The following is a 13,993-nucleotide window of genomic DNA, read 5'->3' on the forward strand; positions in this document are numbered from 1 at the left end:
AGTTGGCAATTTACATCCTGCCCATCAGCATAACTAGGTTCCCTGTTCTCCAGAGCCTTTCTTGCCTTTCTGGTTTTTACACATTTTGCGGATGTCCCTTTTGTCCGGTGGGAAGTGATACTGCTTTGTAGTGCAGATTTGCATTGCCTGCTTGCTTGCTCGACCAAAAAGGGCGTATGCGTTTTCTCCTGAATATATTCAGGAGATAACGCATACTCCATTTTTGGCCCATTGCATCATTGTCAAAGTTGTGCCCTTCGTCCTGTGCTTTAAAGGCGATTCCAATGTACCTCTTGAAATCTCTTTCTGCTATTCTGGCTCGCTTTCAAGTCCACCTCGTTGCCTTCACTCAGCAGATTTTGGGACGATAGTTTTCCTTTATTACTCTGCCCATTTGTGAATTTCTGTGCCCCTGAGCTCCATTTTTCAACTCGTTTTTGTGAGCTGACCGTAAGTCCAAAATTTTGCTTCAGGACCTAAACTGGTTCCCGGCGGGTGGCTGAGACTTTGATTAATTCTTCTTACTGCCGGGAAATTAGAGTGACATGTGCCCGTACAAATGCCTAACAGCTACTCTCTCATTGGTTCTCCATCTTACCTTTCGTCCTCTGCCAATTGGCAACATGTGAGAACCACGAGTTTAAAGGGGCTGTCTCTCCAATTTGGAGACTGATAGTAAAGCAGTTGGAAATTCAAACCAGAGCACCAGGAGAGGGACAATTTGTTGAGTTTTAAAAACCTTTTGTATTCACAGTGTGTCCATTCTCTAGGTTTCCCGTACATGTTATAGCTGTAGTAATATTCCCTACAACCTGGAGAGTTGGGACCATTGGAACGTGTGCCACACATTTTTGCTTTCAATGGTCTGCATTTGCTCACCGAATCTCACCAATCCTCTCAGTCCCAAGTGTCCTGCCTTATGCCACATACAGCTGTCTTTGTAGATAGGGTCATTCCAGGTTTCATTGGAGCCCCTGAAAGAATTGTAAAGAATTTCCCTGTTTTTTTCTTTTGTTTTTGAAATTCCTTTTTATGATGGGTTTGAGCTGATTCTCACTGCCATGATTCTGCCATTGTAGACACACTTGATTCCCTGATGGAGACATATCAGTACATAGGTTTTAAGATTCTTACTAGTCAGATATATTCCTCGGTGGGAAATATGGGGCTTTGAGTCCCTTTCACTGAGGAAGGTGTAGGGCTTGTCTCTTCCGTAGTTGGTTTTTGGAACGGTACCTGTACTAATATCAAACTCTGGTTTTATGCATCACCCCACCTCTCCTTCCCCCTTAAGCAGGCATAAGAGTGTTTTCTAAATGAGAGACTCTGTTCTCTTTCCTAACTCATTTCATATGTAGCCATGTTTACAGGACCTTCATAAGTGATATCTTATGATATGTTTCTTTTTCTCTGTGACTTATTTCACTTAGAATCATCGTACCTGGATCCAATCATTTTGCTGCTACTGGCCTTATGACATTGATTTCATGGCTGAGGGATATTCCATCGTACATAAGTAACACAATTTCTTGAACCATTTTTGTCTTTCCTGGGATATTTAAGGTGTACCCAAGTTGAGGTTCTTGTAAGCAGTGCAGCCCTAAATTTTGGGGTGGCTGTGTCTTATTGATTTCCAGTTTTCCCAAGGTATATTCCCTAGACTGCAAGTGCCCTTGGCTCTGTAGCTCTGTTGTTTACTTGTTTTAGGGAACACAATGCACTCCCCCAGGGAGGTAGTTGGGAATTTACATCCTGCCCATCAGCACAACTAGGCTCCCTGTTCTCCAGGGCCTGTCTTGCCTTTCTGGATTTTACACATTTTACGGATGTCCCTTTTTACCGGTGGGCAGTGATTCTTCTTTGTAGTGCATATTTGCATTGCACGCTTGCTTGCTTGGCCAAAATGTGCGTATGCGTCTTCTCCTGAATATATTCAGCGGAAAACACATACACCCTTTTTAACCAAGTGCATCATTGTCGAAGTTGTGCCCCTCTTCCTGTGCTTTAAAGGCGATTCCAATGTACCTCTTGAAATCTGTTTCCTGCTATTCTGGCCCAAATTCAAGTCCGCCTGGAATCCTTCCCTCAACAGGTTTTTGGAGGATAATTGTCCTTTATTATTCTGCCAGTTTGTGACTTGCTGTGCCCCTGAGCTCCATTTTTCAACTCGATTTTAGTAAGCTGACCACAAGTCCAAAATTTTGGTTCAGGACCTATACTGGTTCCCGGCGGGTGGCTGAGACTTTGATTAATTCTTCTTCCTGACGGGAAATTAGAGAGACCTGTGCCCGTCCATATGCCTAACATCTAATCTCTCATTGGTTCTCCCTCTTCCCTTTCATCCTCTGCCAAATTGGCAAACTGCGCGTGCCAGGAGTTTAAAGGGGCTGTCTCTCCAAGTTGGGAGATTGATAGTAAAGCAGTTGGTCAGTCAAACCAGAGCACCAGGAGAGGGACTACTAGTTGAGTTTTAGAAACATTTCATATTCAGACTGTGTCCATTCTCTAGGTTTCCCGTACATGTTATAGCTGTAGTAATATTCACTTCAACCTGGAGATTTGGGACAGTTGGTATGTGTGCCACGCATTATTGCTTTAAATGGTCTGCATTTGCTCACCGAATATCAACAATCCTCTTAGTCCCAAGTGTCCTGCCTTATGCCAAATCCAGCTGTCGTTGTAGATAGGGTCATTCCAGGTTTCAACAGAGCCCCTGAAGGAATTGGAAAGAATTTCCATGTTTTTTTTTTTTGTTTGTTATTGAAATTCCTTTTTATACTGGGTTTGAGCTGATTCTCACGGCCATGATTCTGCCAGTGTAGGCACACTTGATTCCCTGATGGAGACATATCAATACATAGGTTTTAAGATTCTTACTAGTCAGATATATTCCTCTGCGGGAAATATGGGGTTTTGAGACTCTTTCACTGAGGAATGTGTAGGGCTTGTCTCTTCCGTAGTTGGTTTTTGGAACGGTACGTGTACTAATATCAAACTCTGGTTTTATGCATCACCCCACCTCTCCTTCCCCCTTAAGCAGGCATAAGATTGTTTTCTAACTGTGAAACTCTGTTCTCTTCCCTAACTCAGTTCATGTGTAGCCATGTTTACAGGACCTTCATAAGTGATTTCTTATGATAAGTTTCTTTTTCTCTGTGACTTATTTCACTTAAAATCATTGTACTTGAATCCACTCATTTTGCTGCTACTGTCCCTATGACATTGATTTCATGGCTGAGGGATATTCCATCATATGTAAGTAACACAATTTCTTGAACCATTTTTGTCTTTCCTGGGATATTTCAGGTGTACCCAAGTTGAGGTTCTTGTAAGCAGTGCAGCCCTAAATTTTGTGGTGGTTCTGCCTTATTAATTTTCAGTTTTCCCACGGTATATTCCCTAGACTGGAAGTGCACTTGGCTCTGTAGCTCTGTTGATTACTTGTTTTAGGGAACACAATGCACTCCTCCAGAGAGGCTGTTGGCAATTTACATCCTGCCCATCAGCATAACTAGGCTCCCTGTTCTCCAGGGCCTGTCTTGCCTTTTTGGTTTTACACATTTTGCGGATGTCCCTTTTGACCGGTGGGAAGTGACACTTCTTTGTAGTGCAGATTTGCATTGCCCGCTTGCTTGCTTGGACAAAAAGGTCATTTTCGTTTTTTCCTGAATATATTCTGGAGAAAATGCATACGCCCTTTTGGCCAAGTGCATCATTGTCGAAGTTGTGCCCCTTTTCCTGTGCTTTAAAGGCGATTCCAATGTACCTCTTGAAATCTGATTCCTGCTATTCTGGCTCCATTTCAAGACTGCCCCGTAGGCTTCGCTCAACAGATTTTTGGACGATTGTTGTCTTTTATTACTCTGCCATTTTGTGACTTGCTGTGCCCTGAGCTTCATTTTTCAACTCGTTTTTTGTGAGCTGAGGTCAAGTCCAAAATTTTGGTTCAGGACCTATACTGGTTCCAGGAGGGTGGCTGAGACTTTGGTTAATTCTTCTTCCTGCCAGGAAATTAGATTGACATGTGCCCGTCCAAATGCCTAACAGCTACTCTCTCATTGCTTCTCCCTCTTCCCTTTCATCCTCTCCCAAATTGGCAATCTGTGCGAACTAGGAGGTTAAATGTGCTGTCTCTCCAAGTTGGGAGATTGATAGTAAAGCAGTTGGAAAGTCAAACCGGAACACCAGGAAAGGGCCTATTAGTTGAGTTTTAGAATCCTTTCGTATTCACAGTGTGTGCATTCTCTACGTTTCCCATACATGTTATAACTGTAGTGATATTCCCTTTTACATGGCGAGTTGGGACCCATGGAATTGGTGGCATGCATTTTTGCTTTAAATGGTCTGCATTTTCTCGTCCAATCTCACCAATCCTCTCAGTCCCAAGTGTCCAGCCTTATGTCTCATCCAGCTGTCATTTTAGATAGGGTCATTCCAGGTTTCATCAAAACACCGGAAGGAATTGTGTTAGAATTTCACTGTTTTATTTTTTTGTTTTTGAAATTCATTTATATAATGAGGTTGAGCTGATTTTCACTGACGTGTTTATGACGGTCTAGACACACTTGATTCCCTTACGGAGACATATCAATATATAGGTTTTAAGATTCTTACTAGTCAGATATATTCCTCTGTGGGAATAGGACTGTTGAGTCCTGTTCACTGAGGTAGGAGTAGCTCTTGTCTATTCTCTATTTGGATTATGCAATGGTACCTGTGCTAATATCAAACTCTGGTTTTGTGCATCTCCCCACCTCTCCTTTCCCCTTAAGCAGGCATAAGTATGTTTTCTAAATGTGAGACTCTGTTCTCTTTCCTAATTCAGTTCATGTGTAGCCATGTTTACATTTCCTTCATAAGTGATATTTTATGTCAGAATGCCCCACGGCTCTTGTCATCATAATGCTCTATGATGCTCGTCATCACAATTTTCCATGGTCTTCTCATCACAATGCTCCACCGTCTTGCCATCAAATTACTCCATGCCCTGGTCATTACAATGCTCCATGTCCCTTGTCATCACAATTATCCACCTCTTTGTCATCACAGTGTTCGATGACACTTCTCATCAGAATGCTCCATGCTCTTGTCATCACAATGCTCCATGACCCCTGTCATCACAATGCTCCGTGACTCCAGTTATCACAATGCTTCATGACCTTTGTCATCACAATGGTGCATGACCTCGTCACACAAGGCTCTGTGAACTATGTCTCCACAATGCTCCATGCCCTTTTCATCACAATGCTCCAAGCTCACTGTCATCACAATAATCCATGAAACTTGTCAAACCAATGTTCCATGCCCCTGTCATCACATTGCTCCATGCCCTTGTCATCACAATGCTCCATGACCCTGTCATCACAATGCCCTGTGACTCCAATCATCACAATGCTTCATGAGCTATCTCATCACAATGGTCCATGCCCTCGTCACACAAGGCTCTGTGATCTTTGTCACCACAATGCTCCATGAAATTTTCATCACATCGCTCCATAAACCTTGTCATCACAATGCTCCATGCCCTTCTCATCAAAATGCTCTCTCAACACATATATCACAATGTTCCATCACTAGTAATCACAATACTCCCTCACCCCTGTCATCACAGTGTTCCATGACCCCTGTCATCACAGTGCTACATGCCCTTATCTTCACAATGCACCATGACCACTGACATCACAATGTTCCATAAACCCTGTTACAAAATGCTCCATGACCCTTTTCATCAAAATGCTCCATGACACCTTACATCACAATGTTCCATAACCCCTGTCATCAAAATGTTCCATGACACTTTTGATCAAATTGCTCCATGACCCTATCATCACAATGCTCCCTGATCTTCTCATCACAATGCCCCACGTCCTTGTCATCAAAATGCTCCATGACATTTGTCATCACAAAGCTGCATGACACTTGGCATCAAAATGCTCTATGCCATTATCATCAAATTCTCCTTGAACCCTCTCATCACATTGCTCCACGCCCTTGTCATCACAAAGCTCCATGACGCTTGTCATCACAATGCCCCATGCCCTTATCATCACAATGCTCCATGCCCTTATCATTACAATCCTCCATGACCTATGTATCATAGTGTTTCGTGCCCTTGTCATCACAATGCTCCATGCCCACTCTCATCACAATAATCCATGAAACTTTTAAGACCAATGCTCCATGCTCTTGTCATCACAAAGCTCCATTACCCCTGTCATTTTAATGCTCCATGACACCAGCCATCACATGGTTCCATGGCCTTGTCATCACAAGCCTCCATTACCCTTGTCATCACAATGCTCCAAGACCCCTCTAATCACAATGCTCCATGTCTTTGTCATCACAAAGCTCCATGATGCATGTCATCAGAATGCTCCATGGCCTTCTCATCACAATGCTCCATGCCCTTGTCATCACAATGCTCCAACACCACTGTAATCACAATGCTCCATTCCCCTTTTCATCTCAATGCTCCAGGAACCCTATCATCACAATGCACCGTGCCCATCATCATAATGCTTCATGCTATTGTCATCACAATGAAATCAAAATGCTCCATGACCTCTGTCATCACAATGCTCCAAACCCTTGTGATCACTATGTTCCATAGCACTTGTCATCACAATGCCCCATGACGCTGGTCATTACAATTATCCACGGTATTCTCATCACAATGCTCCATGACCTTTGTCATCACAATGCTCAATACACTTGTCATCACAATGCTCCCTGACACTTGTCGTCAGTATGCTCCTTGAACCCTGTCATGACGAGGCTCCGTGCATTTTTCATCACAATGATCCATGCCCTTTTCATCACAATCTTCCAAGACCCCTCTAATCACAATGCTCCATGTCCTTTTCATCACAAAGCTCCATGACGCATGTCATCAGAGTGCTCCATGGCCATCTCATCACAATGCTCCATGCCCTGGTCTTCACAATGCTACAAAACACATTTAATCACAATGCTCCATGAACCTTTTTATCAGTATGCTCCATGACAATTGTTATCACAAGGCGCCATGGTCCTCTCATCACAATGCTCCAGGATCTTCTCATCGCATTGCTCCATTCCCTTCTCATCACAATGCTCCATGACCCCTGTCATCAAAGGACTCCATGAATATTTTCAGCCCAAAGCTCCATGAACTTCTCATCACAATGCTCCATGACCCATGTCATCACAATGCTACATGACCACAGTCATCAAAATGATCCATGCCACTTGTCATCAGAATATTCCATGCGCTTGTCATCCCCATGCTCCATGACCCCTGTAATCACAATGATCCTTGATGCTTGTCGTCACAAAGCTCCATGAAACTTGTCATCACGGTGCTCCATGCCTTTGTCAGCAAAATGCTACATGACCTTGTCATCACAATGCTCCATGCACATGTCCTCACAATTCTCCATTACCAGTGTCATCACAATCCTCCATGAACCTTGGGATCACATTGCTTCATGCCTTTGTCATCACAATGCTCCATGATTCTTGAAATCAAACTGATCCATGACCTCTGTCATCACAATGCTCCATGACCCCTGTCATCACAATACTCCATGAACATTTTCAGCCCAATGCTCCATGACCTTCTCATCACAAAGCTCCATGACCCATGTCATCACAATGCTACATGACCACAGTCATCAAAATGATCCATGCCACTTGTCATCAGAATATTCCATGCGCTTGTCATCCCCATGCTCCATGACCCCTGTAATCACAATGGTCCTTGATGCTTGTCGTCACAGAGCTCCATGACACTTGTCATCACGGTGCTCCATGCCTTTGTCAGCAAAATGCTACATGACCTTGTCATCACAATGCTCCATGCACATGTCCTCACAATTCTCCATTACCAGTGTCATCACAATCCTCCATGAACCTTGGGATCACATTGCTTCATGCCTTTGTCATCACAATGCTCCATGATTCTTGAAATCAAACTGATCCATGACCTCTGTCATCACAATGCTCCAAACACTTGTGATCACCATGTTCCATAACACTTGTCATCACAACGCTCCATGATGCCTACCATCACTATACTCCATGCCCTTGTCATCACAATGCTCCATGAACTTTGTCATCACAATGCTCAATACACCTGTCATCAAAATGCTCCCTGACACTTTTCCTCAGAATGCTCCTTGAATCCTGTCATGAAAAGGCTCCATGCCTTTTTCATCACAATGCTCCATGCCCTTTTTCTCACAATGCTCCATGCCATTGTCATCACAATACTCCACAAGCTTGTCATCAGAATGCTCCATGACCCTTGTCATCACAATGCTCCATGATCCCTGTCATCACAATGCTCCATGACACCTGTCATCACAATGCTCCATGCCCCTTGTCATTACAGTGCTCCATGACGTTCGTCATCACAAATATCCATGATCTTCTCATCACAGTGCTCCACGGTCTTTCCATCACAATTCTCCATGACACTTCTCATCACAATGTTACATGCTCTTTTCATCACAATTCTCCATGCACTTGTCATCGTAATGTTCAATGACCCCTGTCATAGCAAGCTCCATGTGCTTTTCATCACAATGCTTCATGAACTTGTCATCAGAATTCTCAATGGCCCTTGTCATCACAATCCTCCATGCCCTTGTCATCAAAATGCTCCATGACCCTTGTCCTCACAATGCTCCAAACCCCTGTCATCACAATGCTCCATTAACTTTGTCATCACATTCCTCCATGACACTTGGCATCACAATGCTCCATGCCATTGTCATCAAAATGGACCATGACATATGTCATCACAATGCTCCCTGACCCCTGTCTTCACTGTACTCCATGATCTTCTCATCACAATGCTCCATGACCTTGTCATCAGAATGTGCCATGCCCACTGTCATCACAATAAACCATGAAACTTGTCAGAACAATGCACCATGCCCCTGTCATCACAATGCTCCGTGACTCCAGTCATCACAATGCTTCATGACCTTTTTCATCACAATGGTCCATGCCCTCGTCATCACAAGGCTCTGTGACCATTGTCACCACAGTGATCCATGAATTTTTCATCACAATGCTCTGTGCTCGTTGTCATCACAATGTTCCATTCCTTTGTCAGCACAATGCTCCATGACCCTTGACTTCACAATGCTCCATTCGGTTCTCAGCACAATGCTCCATGATCCATGTCATCAAAATGCGCCATGCACTTGTTATCACAATTCTCCACAGCCTTGTCATCACAATGCTCCATAAATCTTGTCATCACAATGCTCCATAAACTTTGTTATCACAATACTCCATGCAGTTCTCATAAAATGCTCTCTCAGCACTGATATCACAATGTTCCATCACTAGTCATCACAATACTCCCTCACCACTGTCATCACAATTTTCCATGACCTCTGTCATCACAATGCTGCATGCCCTTATCATCACAATGCTCCATGACTCCTGACATCAATATGTTCCATATCCTCTGTCATCAAAATGCTCCATCACCCTTTTCATCACAATGCTCCAGGACCCCTGAAATCACAATGTTCCATAACCACTGTCATCAAAATATTCCATGACACTTTTCATCAAATTGCTCCATTACCCTGTCATCACAATGCTCCATGCCCTTTTCATCACAATGCTCCAAGACCACTCTAATCTCAATGTTCCTTGCACTTATCATCACAAAGCTCCATTATGCATGTCATCAGAATGCTCCATGGCCTTCTCATTACTATGCTCCATGACCTTGTCATCTCAATGCTCCAAGACCACTGTCATCATAATGATCTATGCCCCTTTTCATCAGAATGCTCAATGAGACTTGTCATCACAAGGCTCCATTGTCTTCTCATCACAATGCTACAGGACCTTGTCATCAAAATGCTCCATGACCCCTTTCATAACAATACTCCAAGAACATTTTCAGCCCAATGCTCCATGAACTTCTCATCACAATGCTCCATTACCCCTATCATTACAGTTCTCCATGCTCCTTGAAACCAACATGATCCATGACCTCTGTCATCATAATGTTCCAAATCATTGTGATCACATTGTTCCATAACACTTGTCTTCACAACACTCCAGGATGCCTGTCATAACAATACTCCATGCCCTTGTCATCACAATGCTCCATGACCTTTTTCATCACAATTCTCAATACACTTGTCATTACAATGCTCCCTGACACTTGTCGTCAGAATGCTGTTTGAACCCTGTCATGAAAAGGCTCTATGCCTTTTTCATCACAATGCTCCATGCCCTTTGCATCACAATGCTCCATGCCATTGTCATCACAATACTCCACAAGCTTGTCATCTGAATGCTCCATAACAACTGTCATCACAATGCTCCATGACCCCTGCTATCACAATGCTCCATGACACCTGTCATCAAAATGCTCCTTGCCCCTTGTCATTACAGTGCTCCATGACGCTCGTCATCACAATTTTCCATGGTCTTCTCATCACAGTGCTCCACGGTATTGCCATCACAAGGATCCATGACACTTTTCATCACAATGTTACATGATCTTGTCATAACAATTCTCCATGCAATTGTCATCGCAATGCTCCATGAACCCTGTCATAGCAGGCTCCATATGTTTTTTATCACAACGCTTCACGACCTTGTCATCATAATTATCAATGGCCCTTGTCATCACAATGCTCCTTGCTCTTCTCATCAAAATGCTCCATGACCCTTGCCATCACAATGCTCCAAACCCTTGTCATCACAATGCTCCATTACCTTTCTCATCACAATCCTCCATGACACTTGGTATCACAATGCTCCATGCCATTGTCATCACAATGGACCGTGACATATGTCAATAGAATGCTCCCTGACACCTGTCTTCACAATACACTTGACTTTGTCTTCACAATTCTCCATGCCCTTGTCATCACAATGTGCCTTGCCCACTGTCATCAAAATAATCCATGAAACTTGTCAGACCAATGTTCCATGCCACTGTTATCACAATGCTCCAGGCCCTTGTAATCACAATGCTCCTTGCCTTTGTCTGCACAATACTCCAGAAGCTTGTCATCAGAATGCTCCATGTCCCTTGTAATCACAATGATCTATGACACCTGTCATCACAGTTCTCCATGCCACGTGTCATTACAGTGCTCGATGACACTCGTCATCAAAATGCTCCATGGTCTTGCCATCACAATGCTCCACGGTCTTGCCATCACAATGCTCCATGCTCTGGACATCACAATGCTCCATGTCCCTTGTCATCACAATGCTCCATGACACTTCTCATCACCATGTTACATGCTCTTGTCATCGCAATCCTCCATGCCATTGTCATCACAATGGACAATGACATATGTCATCACCATGCTCCCTGACAACTGTCTTCACAATACTCCATGACCTTGTCATCACAATGATCCATGCCCTTGTCATCACAATGCTCCATGCCCTTGTCTTCACAATGCACCATGCCTACACTCATCACAATAATCCATGAAAGTTGTCAGACCAATTCTCCATGCCCCTATGATCACAGTGCTCCATGCCGTTGTCATCACAATGCACCATGAACCCTGTCATCACAATGCACCGTGACTCCAGTCATCACAATGCTTCATGACCTTTGACATCACAGTGGTCCATGCCCTGGTCATCAGAAGTCTCTGTGACTTTTGTCACCACAATGCTCCATGAACTTTTCATCACAATGCTCTATGACCCTTGTCATCACAAAGCGCCATGCGCTTCTCAGCACAATGCTCCATGACCCATGTCATCACAATGTATCATGTGCTTGTCATCACAATGCTCCACAACCTTGCCATCACAGTGCTCCATAAACCTTGTCATCACAATGCACTTCTCATCAAAATGCTCTCTCACAACTGATATCACAATGTTCCATCACTAGTCATCACTATACTCCCTCACCCCTGTCATCACAATGTTCCATGACCCCTGTAATCACAATGCTCCATGCCCTTGCCATCACAAAGCTGCATGATGCATGTCATCAGAATGCTCCATGGCCTTCTCATCACAATGCTCCATGCCCTTGTCATCACAATGCTCCAACACCCCTGTAATCACAATGCTCCATGACCACTGTCAACACAGAGCTCCATGACCACTGACAGCACAATGATCTGGGATACTTGTCATCAAAATGCTCCATGACACTTGTAATCACAATGATCCATGCGCTTGTCATCCCAATTCTCCATGACCCCTGTAATCAGAATGTTCCGTGACGCTTGTCATCCCAGTGTTCCATGACCCTTGGCATCACAATGCTCCATGCCATTGTCATCACAATGCTCCATGAACCCTCTCATCACATTGCTCCATGTCCTTGTCATCACAAAGCTCCATGACGCTTGTCATCACACTGCTTGATGCCAATCTCATCACAATGCTGCAGGCCCTTGTCATTACAATGTTCCATGGTCCATGTATCACCGTGTTCCGTGCCCTTGTCATCACAATGCTCCATGCCCACTCTCATCAGAGTAATCCATAAATCTTGTCACATCAATTCTCCATGAACTTGTCATCAAAACACTCCATTACCCGTGTCATAGCAATGCTCCATGACCCCTGCCATCACAATGTTCCACGGCCTCATCATCACAAAGCTCCATGACCCTTGTCATCACAAGTCTCCAAGAACCCTGTAATCGCAATGCTCCATGCACTTGTCATCACAAAGCTCCATGACGCATGTCATCAGAATGCTCCATGGCCTTCTCATCACAATGCTCCATGCCCTTGTCATCACAATGCTCCAACAACCCTGTAATCACAATGCTCCATGCCACTTTTCATCTCAATGCTCCATGAACCCTGTCATCACAGTTCACCGTGCCCATCACCATAATATTTCATGCTATTTTCATCACAATGAAATCAAAATGCTAAATGACCTCTGTCATCACAATGCACCAAACCCTCTGATCACAATGTTCCATAACACTTGTCATCACAATGCCCCATGACGCTGGTCATCACAATTATCCATGGCCTTCTCATCACAATGCTCAATACACTTGTCAGCTCAATGCTCCCTGACACTTGTCCTCAGTATGCTCCTTGAACCCTGTCATGACAAGTCTCCATGCCTTTTTCATCACAATGATCCATGCACTTTTCATCACAATTCTCCAAGACCACTGTAATCACAATGCTCCATGCCCTTGTCATCACAAAGCTCCATGACCAATATCATCATAATGGTCCATGGCCTTCTCATCACCATGCTCCATGCCCTTGTCATCACAATGCTCCCTGACATTTGTCTTCAGAATGCTCCTTGAAACCTGTCATGAAAAGGCTCCATGCCTTTTTCATCACAATGCTCCATGCCTTTTTCATCACTATGCTCCAAGCCATTGTCATCACAAAACTCCACAAGCTTGTCATCAGAATGCTCCATGACCCATGTCATCACAATGCTCCTTGACCCCTGTCATTACAGTGCTCCATGACACCTGTCATCACAATGCTCCAAACCTTTCAGATCACAATGTTCCATAACACTTGTCATCACATGCCCATGACGCTTGTCATCACAATTATGCAAGATCTTCTCATCACAATGCTCCATGACCTTTGTCAGCACAATGCTCAATACACTTGGCATCACAATGTTCGCTGACACTTGTCATCAGTATGCTCCGTGAACACAGTCCTGACAAGGCTCCATGCCTTTTTCATCACAATGATCCATTCCCTTTTCATCAAAATGCTCCAAGACCCCTGTTATCACAATGCTCCGTGACTGCAGTCATCACAGTGCTTCATGACGCTTATCATCAAAATAGTCCATGACATCGTCACACAAAGCTCTGTGACATTTTTCACCACAATGTCCATGAAATTTTTATCACAATGCTCTGTGACCCTTGTCATCACAAAGCTCCATGCCTTTGTCAGCACAATGCTCCATGACCCTTGTCATCACAATGCTCGATGCGCGTGTCAGCACAATGCTCCTTAACCCATGTCTTCACAATGCACCATGCAC

This window comes from Hyperoodon ampullatus (genome assembly GCF_949752795.1).
Source record: "Hyperoodon ampullatus genome assembly, chromosome: X".
Lineage (NCBI taxonomy): Eukaryota > Metazoa > Chordata > Mammalia > Artiodactyla > Ziphiidae > Hyperoodon > Hyperoodon ampullatus.